The following is a 6,000-nucleotide window of genomic DNA, read 5'->3' as shown; positions in this document are numbered from 1 at the left end:
TAGGTAATCATTGTAAGTTTTTTTTGGAAAAGAAATCTGTATGTATTTACAAAAAGATCCAGTAGATTACAGTTGATCCAAAACAATTCCCTAAAAACCCAGGTTAGTTTTATCATTTCATTTTAAATAAAATAAAGGTGTTTTACTCACAGCCCACCACACCCTAACTTGGGAACTTGATATGCATTCCTGCATTGAACTAGACCCCATTCGTGTGAGATTTTGAATGCCCAAAGTTCTCAGGATATGGTGCTGAGGCATGTGCTTCCTGGACACATCCAAAGCTGGAGGTATTCATTTTTTACAGGTAGCATTATTATTTACAGAAGGAGAATATTTGCATAAAAAGTTGGCTTGAAGTATTTTAAAAAGTCAGTCTTAAATTGGTAGTTTCATTGAACGAATTCCAGCCAATCCTGCAATGATGGTCCATGTTCAAGTATTTTAGGTACATCTTTTTCTGGAGTGCCTTTGTGATCTGTTCTTATAGTTGCTATACACAGCATAGCACTAAATCAGTTGTTCGAAGCCCTGCTGTATGAAATTCGCACCTTTTAGTTGCATTACCATAAAATACATATATGCATTATTCTTTCTATATTTGTCTACATAACACATTACTACTGAAGATATAATTTTGGAGAATGCTACACCTTCCTTTTATATATCACTACTTTTAAATATTTTCTGAAATAATACACATAACAATTTTGGGGAAGAAGATTAATGAAATACGGCAGCAATTTCCACTGTAAATTTCTATTTCAGCTTTGCATTGTGAAGAATTTGCAAACAATTTGTAACATGTTATTCAACACAATCTTTTCTGCAGCTGTAGCTTTAACACTGACCATATTTGTTAACATGGCATACTGCTGCCTATGTGTAATGATCTGACATCCCCTAAGAGATATTCATTTCACAAAAGATGCCATTTCAGTGGCAGACAGCTGCTTTGTAACCTCTGTGTGGATTAGATGACAAAACCTGCCACACTGGACTAGATAAATTAGAGAAGTCCAAAAAGTTTCTTGTTATTTTAGTTGACTCTATGAACTGGCAGGAGATAATGGAATGGAAAGCACAACTGAGTATTGGCATACCTGCTGTCATGTCATGTGGAGCTCCACAAGAGCACACTCTAGTGTGCAAATGTTGGTCAGGTCCTGTTTCCAAGAGCTCAGGCCATGTCCACTCCAGCTCATCGATTTTGGCCAGTGAGACACCCCATATTATTAACTTTATTTAGAGCCTTAGTGTGCAGAAGAGTAGCACATTTTGCACACTGATTGTACAGATTGTACACTGTGATGTGCATATAGGAAATTAGCTTCTGTAGTATAGCAAAATAGGCAGAAATTCTTTTACTTTCAAGTAATTTTAACTAAGGCTTGGTTACTTTAGCAACTTTGTAGCAGAGATCTTTAGCACCTGATAGCAAATCTAAAACTAATGCATGACCATTTCCTAGTTTACATAACTGAAACTGCAGCTGGCTATAATGGTTGTATATGCATCTACAATGCCCTGTTGTGCCAGGTTAATTGACAACTACATACAATACCGTAATCAGCTACTGAAGTTAGAAGTTCTAAAGGTAGCTTCGGACTTGTTAACCCATGCTTAAGCAGTTGCAACAATTCATTGCTACCACACTGCTTGTATGACTTGGCATTGGTGATACCAGGGGACAACTATAAACTCCACTGAAAGCATGTGTGACAGAGGGGCAACGGCAAAAGCACAATATGAAGATGGGGACAGAGAGTTCATCATATATAACAGTAAGAGACTGAACAAGGAAATGATCCACAGGTTTTATTTTAATGACATCTACAGTTTTAAATATAACAAGTGATTATGAAGACCACAGACACAAATATTTGAAGCATGGCTCCAACCAGTGAAGATTAGCCGTTAATGTTTTCATTGTAATGCAACATTGCTAATAGAAGTCAGTAAAACATCTATATCACTTTTTATTTCCCTGAAACGTCTGCTAACTGGGTGTGTAAATATGGGGGGCTGTATTTTGTGAGCCATTATTATGTTTGTTCTTTTTTTTATTTTTATGTTTTCATGAAAATATAAAACACATACAATAGCATTAAATCCTACATTTGCAGGTATGAATCAGTGGGTGTAATGCCAATCCCAAAGCAGGTTGACCTGAAGTTGACCAGGTATTATCAGTGTTGGAAGAATGACACACCTTCCTTTTATAGGAAGTGCTGCTTACATCATCAGATAGAAGCCTCTTGTGTGGAGGGAGGAGGCTGGAGGGGGTTACAATGCCTGGAATTCCCTTTGTGCGCACCAGGGTTTGGTCAAAAACTGTTGGGGAACATAAAAGTGACACATGTAATAGTGATAAAAAAAAATTTGAAATATTCCCTAAGAAAGGGAAAAATCCCTAAAATATTTACATTTTTTGTATTTGTGTTTTTTCTATATTTCTAATAAAGAAATATTTTTTTAATTATTATTTTGGTTGTAAACTAATCACTAGAATAGTTTTAGTATAGTATTTTTAATGCCCTTATTTTAAGCTGATAACTAAAAATTTTACATTTCTCCTAACTTTTGGTCCTGGGAATATTGGTATCCATAGGATGGATAAAGAAAGTGAATCTTTCCAGTGGGAACACAGATAGCAATGAAAATCTGAGGTTCTTAACTTCCCTTACTACATCCAAAATGTATTTAGCTTTAGAGACACTTTAAATCCAAAATCAAAAAAGTTTCAGTTTATAATTCTTTGGTATGACGAACTGTTTTAATTTTTCGTGCTCTTCAAAAAAACAACAAATGCAGCTACCTACCAAATCTTAGCATTTTGAAAGTTTAAATGTATTACATTTTTGGTCTCAGTTTTAGATATAAGTGTAAAGGTTATCCTAGGGCCAATTCACACTCCTACTTAACCTACATTTGCATTAACTTGTGCTGTGTCACACATCAACATCCATTGTGTTAAGGCAGCCTGTTCATTTTGAATAGACTGTCCACACACAGGAACAGACAAAACAACATGCAGCACACCACAAAAGCAGTGCATTCCTGTGCCTTGTGATGTGCTGCAGCAAATGTGAAGCAGAGCCATTATGCCTTAATGCCTTGGGGTGTCATTCAAAATGTATAGTACAATTTGCTAATGCATGTGAAATGCATCCAATCACAAAGATATGTTTTAGCTCTAAGGCTGGGTACACATTTCCAATGGTTCTCGTCCAATAATCGGCTCAGGGCCGATATAGGACGAGAATCTGGCATATGTACAGCGCCCGTCGTCCATCATCCGAATGACTGTTCTGGCGGATCCACGGACGATCGACGACAAGCAGTGGGCTGCGGCTCCGTTGTTCTCCCCCTCCCCTCTTCATATAGCAGAACGGTTCTGTATGTACAACACTTGTTCATGCATCATGCAGTGCTAGTGGTTGGAAAGGATTGTGAAAGATCCTTTCCAACCAAAATATTGCACGTGTGTATGTAGCTTAAGGGTTGGTTTATGGGTCATGATGTCTGAAAGAGGCACTTTAACACTTGTTTTTGATACTGAAACCCCTAACCTAAATCCAGATTTTGTATTTTGTACAGTAACACTTACACACGTAAGCTACTTACACAAAATAAATATTAGTCATCTGGGGTGCACTATCACTGTCATGCACTTCTTCAGCAAAAATCTGACAAGTACAGCTGTCCCCTGACTATATTCATCAATTCGCCATATATTCATCAATTCGTTCATCAGTTGATGAACAACTGATCGAGAATCACTACTGTTTCCACAGTAAGGTGCTAATTGCTCCCCCCCCCCCCCCCCAAACTCCTCTCTTCAAAGAACAGAATGGTGCTGTGTATATAGCCCCTGTGACTGTAAATGATCATTAAAGATCATTTCCAGGCGTCATTCCTATGACATCCATCAGAGGTTCATATGAGGCTTTACTTTGACCAACACACATCCCAGGTTAGGGCTGTCCCTATTAACAAACAGTTATGAAAAGCTGCAGGCTGCTAATGATCTGTTCCTAGGTTTTGTATTTCCATTTGTTGACTAATTACCAGCTCAGTATTAACGTAATACAACTGGTCAGCAAATATTTAGACAGGTAGTGTAAAAAAATGTTTTGTTCTGTATTTGCAGTGTCACCAGTAGGTGTGTATAAACACTAGACCCAGAAATGTACATATTGTACAGAAAGATTGATGGAATTTACACCACGAGAAGAAGAACCTTTGTGTCCAGTGTCTTTAAGATTTGTGTTTCCGGTCTTTCCATAGATCCACAAATCAACCTTCATTTTATTTGCCTACTGTGATAAAAAACAACCCTGTTGAAAAACTCCATGTGTGTAATTAGTGTCCCTGTTAAGGTGTCTTGGACATTGTACAGTGTGACATACAATTGGCAGACTTTCTTTTGTGTGGCTGAAGGTTGTAAACAGTGTTGCAGGCTGGTTAAGTTAAACAAATTTAAATAGAAAGAATAAAAAAGGACAAAAAAAAACTTCTTAAACTTGCACAGTGAAGTGTTAGTAATCAGTTTTTCAGTGACTCACTAATACCTCCCATTCACTTTTCCCTGCTAATCTTCCTTGTGTAAGCTGCAACAATGAAGCAACAAAGGAGGAGGAAATGTCAGGTTATGTTTCAGGACCAGCCCACTGCCCACCCTCCATCTGTGCCGATGTCAGTGCTTATTGGAACATATGCTCCCTGTTGCTCACTGACCATCTGTTAGCCAAGCTGATAAAGTGGTCCTGTAACCTGGACAACATGAACCTGGGTGGCTGGTGCCTCTGTAGACATTTTACTCTCAGGTTACAGTGATGCCTATGTCAAGGAATGGCAATCCCAGCTGTGTAGATGTATTCTATGGTAACTGTGAGGATCTCGAATGTCATAAAGTCATATTTCATAAACAGTCCTACCTGCACGTCTGCAAATTAGGATGAACTTTGAAAAGTTTATTATCAACCAAAGCCTGGCTTTAAGTAATAAAATAAAATTTCCAAGTCAAAAAATTCAAACAGCATGGCAGTTTTCTCTTCTACATGATGATGGGGTGGCAAAAGCATCATCTTTACCACTACTGGAAAGAGGAGTTTTTAAAATTTTGGTAATGGGGTTCATGCAGGTCATCCAAGTCCAAACAGACACAGGTGCTCATCTCTTACTGTTGGGTAGGGTGGGAAGAAATTGGTGTCCCTTGGGAGATATATCTTCTCACTTTCTTCTTCGGTGACCACAAAGTAAAAAAAGAACCTCCACAAATAGCTCACATACAGCAATAAAGTTATAAAAGAAAGTTTGTGGCCCTCCACCCGATTCATTCTGTATTAGTGTAAAGCAGGAATTTAGAAAATGCTATTTCTTTCCTCCACTTTATCTAAAACACACACACACACACATATATATATATATTTTTTTTTTCTGGCCTAAGCTTTTAAACAATCTTTTAAGTTCCACCCAGTTTCTTTCAGTCCAGTAAAGAAGATTGAATTAGTCATGGATGTTACAATCTGGCTGTTTTAAAAAAATGCACTGATTTTTTTAGATTTATCAAGAGCATGGCAGTGGGAGGACCTAGAAAGCGTTTGACTATTAAGTTTTTCCTGTTGCTGTACTAGTCATCTTATGTAATGCTACATACACACTTTACATAATTGTTTAACAATTGTAATTGTCTCAGGAGAAAATCTACGGTGTTTATAGTGATCCCTCTGATTTTCTGAAGCTATTATGAATATTCCATCTTCACGGACCAACAAACAATTGACCGCTGTACTTTCCTACAAAGGAGGACTCAGTGGGGACTTCCTGCTCATCCTCCACACTCTATAGAACTGATCTACAGTTTTGTCCAACTAGGGATCCTCCAAAGGTTGCCTGGGGTTCCTTGAGCATTGAGAAGTTTGTGACTTTCAGGACAGTTTAACTGATGCCAATTATCTATTTGTCTACCTGCAGGGGTGACATCATTCCCAGTGA

The sequence above is a fragment of the Pyxicephalus adspersus genome, chromosome 4, assembly GCF_032062135.1.
Source record: "Pyxicephalus adspersus chromosome 4, UCB_Pads_2.0, whole genome shotgun sequence".
In the NCBI taxonomy this organism is placed as follows: domain Eukaryota; kingdom Metazoa; phylum Chordata; class Amphibia; order Anura; family Pyxicephalidae; genus Pyxicephalus; species Pyxicephalus adspersus.
Note: the sequence above shows the minus strand (reverse complement) of the source record.